The sequence below is a fragment of the Thamnophis sirtalis genome, unplaced genomic scaffold, assembly GCF_051295495.1.
Source record: "Thamnophis sirtalis isolate CommonGarterSnake01/CBP01778 unplaced genomic scaffold, rThaSir2_p1.2 scaffold_1, whole genome shotgun sequence".
NCBI classification, from domain to species: domain Eukaryota; kingdom Metazoa; phylum Chordata; class Lepidosauria; order Squamata; family Natricidae; genus Thamnophis; species Thamnophis sirtalis.
Window position 1 is genome coordinate 31,629,811 of NW_028261381.1, and position 15,552 is coordinate 31,645,362.

General features: G+C 39.1%; 1 protein-coding gene across 1 annotated transcript in view; it reads left to right on the plus strand.

Moving 5' to 3' along the window:
- CCDC148 (coiled-coil domain containing 148) overlaps nt 1-15,552 on the plus strand; it is a 146,607-nt gene that overhangs the window by 66,246 nt on the left and 64,809 nt on the right. The window lies entirely within an intron of this gene.

The window sequence follows — 15,552 nt, forward strand, 5'->3', positions numbered from 1 at the left end:
CATCTTGTTACAGTTTGATTCAAACTCAGTGAAATGGTACATGGCTTTTACATTGTCCTATCAGAGTACTAGGGGACTATAGTAACCAGAGACTCTTTAGGAGGTGTTTGTGTTCTTTAGAGAATGTCAAGCCAGAGGATTAGCTTGGGGTAAGTCTGATTCAGAAGAAATATAAAGCAGCTGCCTGAGGGTGTTTGCATTTAAGCCACTGCCAAGTTTTAGTTCTGAAACCAAATAATGGTAGTTGCATCTTTTTCCTTGTGGAAAAATGATAGCTATGTTGCATAGTAGCTGCCAAATTTTAATATCTGCAGCAAATTGGGCTAAATCTTGTAGAAAAATGGATCATATTCTTTTAATGTAGCATTTTCCAGTTAGAGCAGGAAAAAACCATGATCCAGCTTAACCTACTTCATAATGGGTAGAAGCTCAGAGTTTATAAATAAGGCATAGGTTCTTTGAATATTAACGAATAATAATAACAACAAAAAAACAACAACAACAATAACCGATTATATCTACCAAGAGCAGAGGGTAGTCGAGGACTCCAAGTAAAACAGACTGGAAGAAGAAAAACACAGCTTGAATGATTACATCCAGAAAAGTGAAGAACCAATGATTAAGGAAGTAAATACAACTAAAGACAACTAAGTCAAAAGCTGAATATAAGAAAGAAGTAATTGAGAAGTGAGCTGAAAATTGGAAAAACAAAGCTATGCATAGTCAATACTTGAAAAGTATTGAAGGCAAAGCTGACCAAAAGCTAACTTGGAACTGGTTAAGAGCAGGAGCACTGAAAAAAGAAACAGAAGGCTTTATTTTGGCAGCTCAAGAACAAGCCTTAGCCACAAACTGCATGAAGGCAAAAATTCAACATGTTACCACCAACAGCAAATGTTGCCTCTATAATGAGAAATTCAAGACAGTCGACCACTTGATCAGTGGGTGCAGCAAAATTTCACAAACTGACTACCTACAATGCGATGACCGCGTTGCTAAGATCATTTACTGGAAATTGTGCCAAAAGTTTGGATTTGAGTACAGCAAAAACCACTGGGAACATCAGAAGGTTTTAGAGAATGGGAAAGTCAAGATCTTGTGGGACTTCAGAATTCAGACTGACAGGCACTTGGCCCACAACACACCTGACATAACAATAGTTGAAAAGAAAAAAAGTATGGTTCATTGACATTGCAATACCTGGAGATGCACAAATTGAAGATAAATAGCAAGAAAAAAATCACAAAGTACCGGGACTTGCAAATTGAAGTTGAGCAACCGTGGAAAAAGAAATTGTGTGTTGTCCTGATTGTAATTGGAGCCCTTAGAACAATACCTAAAGGGCTACCTCGCTATTTGGAAATCTTAAATTTATCAGACTTGAACATTCTGATTCTACAAAAAACCACCCTACTTGGAACAGCTTATATCCTCCAACATTATCTTAACAGTTCCTAGGTCCTTGGTTAGGACTCGAGCTATTGAGCTACCAACCAGCCCCAAAGGCTGTGAATCTCACCAAAGATTAACCACATATAATATAAAATCCCTACCCTGAGCCATAAAAGTACCATATACAGTACTTGGATATAGCAATGTTGCTTTTGGATTGTATCCTTATTCCAAGAAGTTCATGGGGCTGTCCTAGCCTCAGAATTATCATGTGAAGTAAAACTGAGACACAATGATAAAAAAGCAGAAAGGAAAAACAAATCGTTACTCGTAAAGAACAGGTGGGGACAATGGAGAAGGAATAAGCATGGGAGCATGAATGGCTTTCTATTTTCCTGATTGTGACCCATTCAGACTGTTGCTGTGCAAAGCTTCCTTCCTGATCAGCTAGTTTTTCATATGCAACATCTTTTTGATCTGAGGGTGTACCTGTAGACTCTCCCATTTAATCTTTTCTAATATGCGATTCAGCCCAGCCATGCATTTACATGTCAATGCCAAGCCTGGATAAATGAGGAGGATTGAGATAAGACATGGCAGCCTAGCTTGAAAAGACCCCAGCAAGAAAATGTTATGGATAGGCTCCCAAATGAATCAGACAATAGTGCTCATAATGGGACCTCAGGTTAGAAGGTAACAACAAGCTACTGGGAAATATCAAGAACCTCCAGTGGATAGTCAAAATATTAAAGATGTGCCTTGGGCAAATCCAGCAGGAACCCCCAACTGCTGATGCAGCCATTGGTGAAAATAAGGGTCTATGCTGTACAAAGACAAATAACATAACAATGTGGAATGTCTGAGGAATGAGCCAGGGTAAAGGGCCAGATTGAAAACCGACCACCTTGGCATCATTGAGTTACACTGGATAGACAATGACTATTTCCAGTCTGAGGAATGTATCCTCTATTATTCAGGACACTAAAAAAAAACAAGTGGAGTAGCATTTATCACAAGCAAGAAACTTTCCCAAGCAATGGAAAGCTTCTTGATAGTTAATGTGATCACATTACGATCATCCAAATCTGCGCCAGAGCCCTCAGTATCACAGTTGTCCAAGTCTATGTCCCAATAACTAATGCAAGAGAGGCTTAAAATAGAGGGTTTCTATGCTAATATCGAAAAAAACTGAAGCAAGTACACACACACACACACACACACACACACACACACACACACACACCCCACACACGACTTCATTTACATACTGGGCAATTTCAGTGTAAAAGTTGACAGCCAAGGAGAAACAGGCATCAGTGTTGGCTTTGGACTTGGGGAAAGGAATGGTGCAAGTGATTGTTTGCTTCTCCATAGTGGAGGTAGCATCCAGACTGGGTTGACATCATCCTCTCACTGATAAGACTGAGTCTGAGGAAGCTGTTAAGCACATCCCTATTGCCAGGCAGACCCAGCTTTCGACTCAGTCCCTCAGTGTGGATGGATGTGTTACCTATCTGCTCCACAGCAAATTGATTACTGTATGTGAGATGAGTGACACTTTTGGGATTAATTGGATTTGGCTTCCATAAGGAAGGCACTAGGGGCCTGAGCCTTGTCTGGGTGGCCCATTTACACCTGCAGCCCCTAGAGGGTGGCGAGTAGACATTCCATGAGATGCCATGCTGCTGGCTGTTCCAACGGCTTTTTGATTGCCTGGTAGATGCTGGAGGTGATTGGTTGCTTCAATTTTGCCACAAAAAAACAATTTTGAATCATGAATATTTGGTTCAAACAATGGAAACATCGCTTATATGCTTAGACCTCACCAAATAAATTGCACTGTAATCAGATCAACCATGTCCCATGTAGTAGATGATCCAGTTCAGTCCTTGCGGTCAAGACATATCTAGGTGCCAGTTGTGGTTCAGATCATGAATTATTGTGGCAAAGATCAGAGTCAAATTACACTGTCAAAAAGTCAACACCATAAAAGAAGTTTGACATGAAAAAAATCCTTCCATGTATGCAGTTGAAGTGAAAAATAGGTTTGAGCTGCTGGGCAGTGCTGAAAAGATGCCCAATGAACTGTGGCAAGAAAGGGAATCGACCATCATTGAAGCAGCAGTTGAACACATCCCATTCAGAAAAGCACAACTGGCTCTTAGATGTAACCATCAGAATAGCTGGGGAATGAAAAGCAGCCAAAGCAGCCAGAAATGAGGAAGCAAGAAGACTGAATGTGAATGTCCAAAGAGCAGCAAGGAAAGACAACAAAGTTTACTGGGGCAGCATTGCAAGCAACTACAAGAGGACTGATTGAAGAGCCACATTAGGGATGCATCTGCATGCAAATCGAAAGGAGTCAAAGACCATCTACTGCTCATAAAAGCATTGATAAAAAGAAGCAAGGGAAAGAACAGTTTGACCAACAAGGTGTTAAGAACAGATGGTGTGAATATTGAGAAGAGCAGTGTGCCAGTAACCAAGAGGCCCAGCCTACTCAGAATGATAAGGAAAGGGGAGCAGAAATAGAACCAGCCTCCTCCAGGAAGAAGTTTGTGGGCAATGAGCCAACAACCAAATAACAAGGCCCCAGGTATTGATACCATCCCTGCAGAATTGCTGAAGCCCATACCACCCACAGCCATCATAGCCTTGTTCCAGAAAAGTTGGGAAATGAACAAATGGCCACAAGATTGGAAATGAGCAGTATTCATTCCATTGCCAAATAAGGTGGACTTCATGGATTGCTGCAATTACCACACAGTTACTCTCATCTCTCATGCTAGCAAGATTCTCCTTAAGATCATACAACAACATCTGGCACTGGCCATCAAAAGGAAATTGCCAGATGCTCAAGCAGGCTTCAGAAGAAGTCATGGCATTTTTTTTGAAGAATATCAAAAGAACATCTACACCTGCTTTATTGTCATGGAACGTGTGGATGACCTTGGGGAATGAGTGGAAGAAATGCTGCCTAAGAAACAATCAGACAAGAGAGACAGGAACCTAATGGTCAGCAAAAGAAATTTAGGAAGGATTCTACCTTAATGTAAGGCTATATTAACACAATTTTGCAAGCCTGAATATATAAACTTCTCACCACCACATTTAATTACTTGACCCATTAGGGTGATTCTTTCCTTAGTGAACTGGTCCAAAGAATCAGACACAATTGAATAGATATCTTCTTCTTCTTCTTCTTCTTCTTCTTCTTCTTCTTCTTCTTCTTCTTCTTCTTCTTCTTCTTCTTCTTCTTCTTCTTCTTCTTCTTCTTCTTCTCCTTCTCCTTCTCCTTCTCCTTCTCCTTCTCCTTCTCCTTCTCCTCCTCCTCCTCCTCCTCCTCCTCCTCCTCCTCCTCCTCCTCCTCCTCCTCCTTCTCCTTCTTCTTCTTCTTCTTCTTCCTGTTCAGGAGGCTGTCCTGCAGACATGTTCTGAACATTCTGTACCAATAAAGGAGAATATTTGTAGTTCAGGATTGAAATGAGGGATTCTTAGTGCTCTCTGAGCTTGGTTGTTTTCTTGCAGACGTTTCGTTACCCAAACTAGGTAACATCATCAGTGCTGGATCTAATTATGTTACCTAGTTTGGGTAATAAAACATCTGCAATAAATGAACACACTGTGCCAGCAATGCAATATTCTGCTACAGTTGCGATTCAAAGTGTTTTCTTGTGCTTAGTGGTCGGCAAAAATGTAGAGTTGTTTTAGAACCACCTCATGATACTGTTCCAGGTGGAAAATTGGAGCAGATCAGGAAGGTGGATCCAGCTTGTCCCTCATCTTTAGGGTGGGTCCAACTTAGCAAGACCCCATCTCTCAAGTGCCTCATTTCTCTGTGCACCTGGAATTGAAATAACTTGGTGGCCATGCATTGCATGTGCTTTCAGCAGGGGGAAAAAGGCGCAGTTCCCAGAATTGTTCATTCACAGGGCATTATTGAGGACCCCACGTAGCACACAATAGCAAGATGGGGATTTGGAGCCGAGATCTTGCACCCATGGATAAATTGCAAGTCAATAATTGCCTATCTCTACAAAAACATGCGCATAGAGCATTCTGAAATAGACTGAAAAGAAACTGTTTTGCTAGCTGAGCAAGTGGGGCAAACAGAAAACAGTAAAACAATTGAAACTAAACCTTGGTATTTTTTTTAAGGAATACCATTTCAAATATCAAAAAGTACTGTCAGTGTGAATATTTGGGAGGAAAGATGAAAATGGGCAGTGACTCAGATCTGGCTATTGGAGACTAATCTGGAATACAAGCAGTCCTTTCTGTGATTCCTCTGGATGCTCAAAAAGAAAGAAAGAAGGAAAGAAAGGAAGGGGAAGAAAGAAAGAAAGAAAGAAAGAAAGAAAGAAAGAAAGAAAGAAAGAAAGAACTACTAAGAAGAAGATTGTGAGAAAAAACAGCCCCACATACACCTTTCATTTTTTAATGTATGTTTCGGCTTTGCAGAATGAGGGTGAACATTTCAACCCTCCCATGTTCATCAACAATGTTTCAGTTCTGACATAGTGCAAACGGTGTTACATGTGTCTTGCATGGTTGTTTGAATGTGATGGGAGCCAAGATTCTTAAGCATCTAAATTTGGCCTAATGTTTCAAATGCTTTCATCTTTCATACACAACGGTAGAAATAAATTGCATTGAAATAAAACAGACCTTTTTTCCAAGTGAAATTTATTTTTACAGGAGTGATGGTAGCTATTAAACTGTTGAGATGTCTCCAAAATCTTACGTTAGGTCACTATGCCAGTCCTACAAAGATTTTATAAAAGTTTTTATAAGGAATTGTTTTTCCCAAGACCTGTATTGTATCTGATGTGAATTGATGCGAGTCTGTTCCTGCAGAATGCATACCATAGTGAAGGTTTGTTGTTACTGTTAATGTGATGGTGATCACTTCAGATTTTTCACCATAATTAGCAGGGAAAACCCAGCCAACCTATTTCCTATTTTAACGTATGTCCAAACAAACTGTACTCCAGTTCATTTTGAAACCACAATTTATCATACATTCTTGAAGGCAAGTGGGTTGCAGCAAAATCTTGGACCAGCCTTCTGGATTGTCATGCCAAATTTCAGTCTTCAGCCAAAAGTAAATGTTTCTGGTTAGTGGACTGAATGTGCCTAAATATTTGCTTTCTTAACTAAAAAAGTTAGTAATATGGGGGTGGGGGGGCTGCGGAGGAGATCATCTTTATTCAGTAAACATTCAAAAGACTTGCTGAAGTGTGCTTGTGTGCATACACACACACGTGTGTATGCGTGTATGTATTTATATCTATCTATCTATCTATCTATCTATCTATCTATCTATCTATCTATCTATCTATCTATCTATCTCCTCATAACCCTTTCTACTTTCCATTAAGTCTGGCCTTTAGATTAATATATTCACAATTAAAAGTGCATGTATGCAAAACACTTTTACAGTCCTCTTTTTTCATTTTCAAAAAAACTTTAATTTTCTTAGTGTTTGAAAAAGTGATATACTTTACATTGATATATTTGTGTGATTTTCTATTCTTTTTCATATTTCTTTTGAAAAACAGAAATGATGCCATGTTTTAATAAGAATGTCACTCCCTGACATTTAAAATTAATGAAGCATGATACATAACATTCAGGCTGTGTGTTTCTATTTCTCAGAAGTAATTTCTTTTCTCAAAGTGAAACAAGTTGGGATGTGAATACTTGCATTTCTACAATGCCAAAGGGAGAACTAGACTGAGTTAGCAAGATTTGCTGCTTAAAATGTGGCTGGGTTTATAAATTGTACTAATAGTACTGGCAATAGCACTTAGACTTATATACCGCCTCACAGTGCTTTACAGTCCCCTCTAAGCAATTTACAGAATCAGCATATTGCCCCCAACAATCTGGGTCCTCATTTTACAGACCTTGGAAGGATGGAAGGCTGAGTCAACCTTGAGCCTGATGAGATTCAATCTGCCAAACTTCTGGCAGCCAGTGATCAGCAGAAGTAGCCTGCAGTACTGCATTCTAACCACTGCGTCACTTACTAAACAATAATGTAATTTGTTTCTTTTTAGCTTCCATTACTAGGCAAATCTAGCCATTTTGAGTTTTAGGTCACTATTCATGGCTTCAGCATGTTACCTAGCCAATTGTGGTTTCCTTGTTTATCACTTTAACTTATATGAGATACCATTTCCATAAACTCTGAGCAGCTCAAAAGGCATATATATAAATAAAGTTAACAAGAATAATAACAAATAATAGGGGGGATAAAATTAACCGAAATAGTAACAAATAATTGTCTGGTACAGAACCAATTGAGCGGGCATAACCTCCATCATTCCCAATGCCTTTGTAAAAAGCCAAACGTTTATCGAAGCAAAATGTAAGAAGGAGGGAATGGCTCAGGTATTTGGAGTGGGAGGGGGGACTCTTCCAAAGAAGGAAGCCATATTGAAAATGCTCTACTTCAGTGACTGTGTAGATGGCATTCCATTGCCAAGTGAGCTCTGAAACATGCTTTTTCTCCCTGATCTTTTCACACTGGCAGTTTCATTTTGGAGGTCTCAGAAATACTATATTTAGGCCTTCAGCCACAGTGAGTTTTAAAAAGTGCAACCAGCAGTTGAATTGCCCCTAAAAAATAACAGATAGCCATTGCTCTCATATTAGTTATATGGGTAAACAGTAGTGGATCCATAATTACAACGGGGATGTGTTTTAACTTTTATAGCAAGAGTATCAATGCATCTTAAACCATGGTTTATACAACAAAAAAGTAATATTTAGAATTTATTGGATTCCATTATCCTGTATAGAAAGGATTGCCTGAGGCAACATTTTGTTGGAGCTGTAAGAAAGACAATATTTGCTTAAAATATGTTTTTACAATGTCCCATGCTTAGCAAATTTTGGGATAAAGTAGTGGGTTATATAAACATGCCTGTTAACCCAAAGCTATCATTTTCAGAGGATAATATTGTGTTGAATTACATACCTAGTACATGAACCTTGATAACTGGACTATGTAGAATTCTCCATGCCCTTATTATAGTTAAAAAACTGCAACATTGGAAAGATAAATCTATTGCCCCAATACTCAATGGACTGAAGCTTTGATTACACTTGGTGGTTTCAAGCAGATTGCATATAGACATAAACTTTGTATGGATAAATATAATATGGGACTAATACAAAAGAGTAGGCTAAAAACATGTTAGCTATATAAGTGTATTACGAATGAATATCTTATATTTTATGCTTTTCCTGTTGTATTTTTTTCACTCATTTTTAAGCCACTTGATATGTATTTTTTAATCGTGTGTGCATTTCTTTGGACTTTCTTTTTCTTTCACTATTCTAAAAGCCATTACAAACTTATTTTAAAATAAAATTCCCTAAACTATTTGAGGCTTCCAAATAATTCTTAAGGGGAGTTCCTCAGTGGTGGGATTCAGCCAGTTCATACCACTTTTGGAGAACTGGTTGTTAAGATTCTGAGCAGTTTGGTGAACTGGTTGTTGGAAGAAATCATTAGGGCAGAGAACCAGTTGTTAAATTATTTAAATCCTACTTCTGGAATTACTCAATTAAACATGGCTATGTTGTGGCTTACCATGATCTGTGAATCCAATCTATATCATGACCTAACTTCCATGACCTGAGATTTTATCATGGTGCATTTTAATTGCTATTGGCATGGGGTGAAAGATGAGCAGAGATAACTCTCTGTCTAGAAAAGTAATGTAAAGTAATGCAAAAACATACTTGGTTTGCAGTATAGTTAGATATTTCCACTAGCCCTTCCTTGTCATTTCTCCCTTTCTCTGTCACATGTTTTCCTTGCAAATTGGCAGTAACCCTACTGACTAGCCTAACTAGATATTCAAATTCTCAAAAGCCTTTTGAGAAACACAGGCTTAATTTTCTTTTTATAGAGGGAAACATTGTGATCTACCTTGCTTTTGTACCTGAGTCACCTCACTATATGTATGCTTTTGTATTAGCATTGGTATTTAGCTCTGCTTTTAGTGCATCTCAGCTGATGGTATATTTTTAAAGATGCTGCACACCCTCTTATGCCAGTTTGGTCCATCTAATTCAGTACTGTCAACATCAAAGCAAGCATCCTTTATCTAGCCATGGTGACTAGAGTCACTCAAATTCAGCAACTTCAGGGGTTGTAGGTTCTCTGCCCATTTTTATACTGTCACCCTTCAGACAAGTGTCTTTCCCAGCCTTATTCAGAGACTGAACAGCATCTTCTAAATACTCAGTGAATGTTCCACCACTTTGTTATAGTTCTTCCCCATTTACTAAATCTACAGTATCTGTCTTTTTCTTCTACTGACTTCTCCAGAAACCTTTTTCAGGATGTCTGTATGTTATTGTCTTGAGCATTGCATATCCAATATTCTTTCTATTTGGTCTCTGTACCTGGTGGGTATTTTGTTAAGAAAGTTCATCTGGGCCAAAGGAAGCTGGACAAAATTTATGACTTTTCTGAGAACAGAACAGAAGCTATATTTATTCTACTCCAATAGTGTCACCTCTGTGTTCTGATTGACTAGCTCCTTTCATGGCTTTCCATAATTTACCCATCCTACTGCATGATACTTTAGAAGATCCTCTCCAATATTATATCACATTGGGCAACAAATAAGCCACCACTGCATGCTTATATTGCCCATTAAGAAAACAACCACAGCTGAGAAATGTGTAAAATGCTGACATTGACTAGGGACAGCAGCAATGGGTTCCTTTGAGTTTACAAAGAGAAATCTGTGCATCTTCCCAACAATGGAGTACTCATAAGGTCACAGACAGAGAAAGGCTGTGAATGCTGCAAATAGAAGGGAGCCTGAGATTGTGCTTTGAATAGAATCTACTGGAGAAGAATCAGTTCCAATCTAAGGAGGAATTCTAATGCTGGGCAGCAGGCTGTGAGGACATAACCCCTCAGTGGAAAATTATAATTTCTGTTGTTGTCTTGTGGTTGAATGCCACCTAATATTTAAGATCAAGTTGGAAAGGTCATTTTTTATGTAATCCTTTTCAGAACCAACGCTAAAAAAAACTTTCCTAATTCTTTGTTACCATTTTTGTTCCTGGATAGAAACCAGGTTTCGGATATCTTGGTTTAAGAGGGGAAATACATATTCTAAACACCTTGAGAGCACAGTGATAATTGGTTATTATTTAGATTTTATGCAGCATTGGTGGCAGATGGATACCTGTTTTTGAGAATTCAGTAACTGACAAATAAAAAAGGCAATTTATGAGATTTTAAATAAGGATCTTTCAGCATTTCAGAAATTATTCTGGGCTAATTCTACCTAATTGTGACAAAGTTGATAGTGTTGTTCTTTGTTTTTGATTCTCAATAAGCCTTTTAGCACTTAGATTTATATACCGTTTTACAATGCTTTACAGCCCTCTCTAAGCAATTTACAGAGTCAGCATATTGTTCTCAACAATCTGGGTCCTCATTTTACCAACTTCAGAAGGATGGAGGATTGAGTCAACCTTAAGCCTGTCAGGATCAAACTCCTGGCTGTGGGCAGAGTTTGCCTGTAATGCTGCATTCTAAGCACTGCATCATCACAGCTCTTTTAGGTGTCTGTTATTCCTATTGATCTGAAAAATAAATTTTAAAGAAAGTTTTTTTGATAATTTTTATTTTCAGAAACAGTAATATGAAAGAATAATGATGGTGCAGAACTACATTATATAGGACTAGCTCAGATGCATCATTGGGCATAAGCTTATAAAGCCTTTCATTCCTGTTTAAGGACATCTTCAAACAGGAGGTGTTCACTGTTGAACTAATCGCAGCTTCTTTCTACCTTATACCAAAATTGCAAGGAACTTGGGTTGTTCAAACCTCAATCAATGCTTTCTTTACTAACCAGAGTTTAAACTAAGCTCATATGAAGACATGAAAAGGAAGGCCTGATTAGTTTAAAGATAGCAGCCAAAGTTTTCAGCTTCTTTGCAGTCACGCTCGTGAAGGTAGGAAGGTTCAAATCTTCAGATGTAATGTTAAAACACTGTCCCAAAAGGTGCACAGATATAGAAAAGAGAACAACAACAACAACAACAACAACAACAACAACAACAACAACAGTTCACCTTCAGGATTCATACTGTCTGTTGAAACTGCCTGGTTATTTGTTCTATTTGCCCAACTTTTGTTCTATTTTGTTCTATTTACCCAACTTTTCAGGAATCATCAAAATGCTATACAGCAACAACAAACATATCATAATTGCAACATAAACCACAATACATCAGCAATTCAATCAAAATTTAAAGTGTATATGCCTTAATGGGCTTAATGAAGCAGAGGGTATTGATTATAACTTCAGAAGAAATATCTTTCACAGTTTAGACGCAATGTCCGAGAATGCTTCAGCTGAACTATAGTGTAATAGAAATTATAAACTTATTTGTATTCAAAAATCCCTGCATTCTTAGCCATTTCCTTATGCTTTGTTCATTCAGAAGAACTGATTTAAAGAAACTCTGCACTGTTTTTGGCAAGCTTCCTGCTTTCATAATTACTATTGTATGTCATGTTCTATTTAATCTGAATTTGGACTCTGCCTGGTGAGCTTTTGTTTCACCCCACCTCGAGCTACAGTCCTGTGTACACTTGCCTGACAATAAACCCTACTGAACACAGCATGACTTATTTGTAAGTAAACCTGCATGGGAGTGGGCTGCAGATCCTGCATGCTCTGGCTGGCATGAGGTCATTGATCTGTGCTTGCTGAAGTTCTCTTAAAAGGGGAAAGGTAAAGAAGCCCTTAAGCGTAACTGAGTTGCTGGGGTGAGATGAACACACCCCTGCAGAAGTTTTTTTTTTTGGCAATAATCTGGAGGTGCTTTGCTATTGCTGCTTTTTGAGATGGTGATAAGCTTCTTACTTAGCCTTTAGCTTTGGGATTCCCACCCAGATCCTGAGCAGGGCTGATCCTGTTGAACTTTTGAGCAGCTGAGGCACCGTCCTTTCCTAGCAACTAGCTCTTTTTCCCACAAGAGCACTTGGATTTCCCTAAGGAGAGTCAGCATAGTGTACAGTAGAAGTTGAAGCAGTGGTGGGTTGCAGGGGGTATGCCCCGGTACGGGCATACTGGAGCCTGCCTGGAGCACTGGGTACTGTTCTAGTACGGTGCTCCCGAGGGCCCACCCCCCCCACTCGAGCTCCTTACCTGTCTTTTAAAGCCTTTGGCCCTTCCACACATGTGCATGGCGCGTGCAGTGCCTGTGTGACGCTCCGCTGAGCAGCTGGAGCATGGCGGAGGCTTGCGAAGGCGTCGTTGGCAGGTACGACACATGCGCGTTCATGTGGGCAACGCCGGGCTTGTTCCAACTGTACTGGTTGGAACGGGATCCGGAATCCACCACTGAAGTGCCAGATTAGGACTTAGGCGGCCAAAGTTAAGGTTGACCTTCAGCTATAGAGCCTCGCTGAATGATTCAGGTCAGTCACCATTTTTCACTCTGTATTACCTACAGGGCTGTGTGGATAAAAAAGAAGAGTGCTATATACTGCCTGGAGCTCTAAACAGCTCCTTGGTTTGTAAATTACAACAACAAAAACAAAGATGTTGAAATTCAGGCTAGAAAGAAACTGTGAGTTACTTGGAGGAGGAAAAATATGTTAAAAACCATTTGGGATGCTATCTTTGCAAATCGGGCAAACCAAAAATTGTTCCAAGAGGAAGCAGCAAGATATTCCTATTACAATTAAATTTTACTTAATATTTCAGTTTACAACCCCCCAAATAAATTAAATGGAATCTTTTGGTATAAATGACGTAGCTTGCATTGAAACCTCGGCTGCTTCCCCAGGCATTTGAGTCAGATGTGTAGGTGGTGAGGGGAGTTGTTCATCCCTGGGTCACAGGAGTGGAGTAGAGGTTTTCAGTGTGGTGAGTTCTTGTGTTTTAATCGTGTATACTGCTCAGAGTCATGTAAAATGGGCAGCTGTATAAATCATATAAATACGTAAATGCAGATTTTACATGCATTTTTGGAAGTATGCTTTGAATTCCAATAGGCTGATCTTCCAGAGATATACTTGGGATCAAGGCCCTTCAGTGAGAGATTCTTGGAGATTTCCTGGATTACACAGTAATCTTCCTAAAGCAAACCTCTGACTCAAGCTATTTAAAAGCTGGGTTGAAACCCAGCTATCCAATTGTGGTGCTTTTGGAACAATTTTACATCCATATGCTAAACTAGATAGATAGATAGATAGATAGATAGATAGATAGATAGATAGATAGATGATAGATAGATAGATAGATAGATAGATAGATAGATAGATAGATAGATAGATAGATAGATAGATGATAGATAGATGATAGATAGATGATAGATAGATAGATAGATAGATAGATAGATAGATAGATAGATAGATAGATAGATAGATAGATAGATAATTTTGTGTGTGTGTCTGTCTGTCTGTGTGTGTATTTGCATGGTTTATGAGAGTCCAATACTGATATGTCTCATCTTGTGGGCCCTTCTCTTCATGTCTACACTGTATTACTAAATATAATCTGCCATGAGAATGTGGATTATGCTAGAAATGAGACAATTGTATTGGCAGAATACTGTCTCATACTGGTAGTTGGATGTGTTTTCTCTTTCCACAAGCAAGCAGTCTAGTTACACTTCACTGACATGATCAGCCAATAAATCTATACCTGTATGTATTGAGTGAAACGTATGCACTGAGAATCCTTTTAACAAGCCAGACTATGGTCTGATTTCACCTTAGGATCTGACCAAGGATCTTCGCTGTCACATCACACTACAAACCACAAAAATAATTTGTGAAGCCACTTCTGCTGGCAAGAGGAATAAAGTGCGAATGATCAAACTTGGTCACAACAAGCTCAGATTCTCAGAATTTTGACATAGTGTGATATTTAAATGTGTCCAATGGCCTTCAAAGTAAACTGCTTGATTTTTATTTCTACAACTTGGAGGTTTTTTGTTTTTTTAAAATGATGCCAATATTTTTTCATGCTTTGTATTTTAAGCCCTGCTTCCTTCCCCTTCCCCTTTCAGTTGTTGTTAATGGCTGGCAGTATTTACAACCCTGAATCTTGAAAGAGTGTAATGCGAAGAATAATTTCTGGAATGCCATGGAAAGGCGGATGCTTTTTACACGCAGAGCTCTTAATAGATACAACATTGTTTTGTTTGGCTGCAGGCTATTTCCTTTGTTATGTCAGTGTTCCTCTGAGCTAGTGTGTGTTAGGCCCCTTTGGCTTCGGAGGTTGTTTTTTTTTAACAACTGTTTTTGTGCTTGAATAATACCAGTGTTAAGAGTGCATAGTACTGTCAGCCTTTCTTTTTTAAGAAATAGAAGGACAGCAACAACAAAAAAAGAGAGGGGAGGATTGTGACTTTTCAATACTACTGGAACAGACACTAACCAAAGGAGAAAAGAGGCTTGGTCACTTTTATTGGGAGCCACAGTAGATCTTTTTCTTGTTAATGGATCCCATTCTTACTTTGCCCTCTTTGCCTTGTGCTCATGCCTATGTATTTGAAACCCAGAGTGGCTTTTGTCCTTTCCGCCATTTGCCAGGTGTTTTGCCCACCTCTTTCCAAAAAGATGCAACTGGGTACAAAAACAGCTCAATTTTTGCATGATGGCCGAGGCAGTGGTTAATAGTTCTCCTCCACCATTAGTTCTTCAAATGGAACTTCAGGGGGAGGGGTAGGAGGGCCTTATCAGAATTTGTCCTAGATACAAAAACATATATTTGTGCTGAATGAAAAAGCAGCACTTTGAAACACAAGTTGGATCTATTTATGCCCATGGACAAGGGTTCATGATAGGACTTGATTATGCATCAAGGTACAGTAGCTTGTTAGGGTTTCAGTGATGATCTTCTTGGAAATATCTACACTGTGAAGCTGCTTCATCTCCAGCATAAACCAGCAACCATTTGTGGAGGGTAGGAATGGATGACAGCCTCCATACACACCCAGGGCCAGGGGTAGGTTCTGGCCGGCTTTACTGCCAGTTCGCTTGTGTGCAGGTACACACATGTGCTGGATGCACATTTTGTGCACATGCACAATTCAATTAAAGGTGTTCTGCGCATGCACAGCACTTAAAAACAAGATGGTGGTGCCGACGGCACT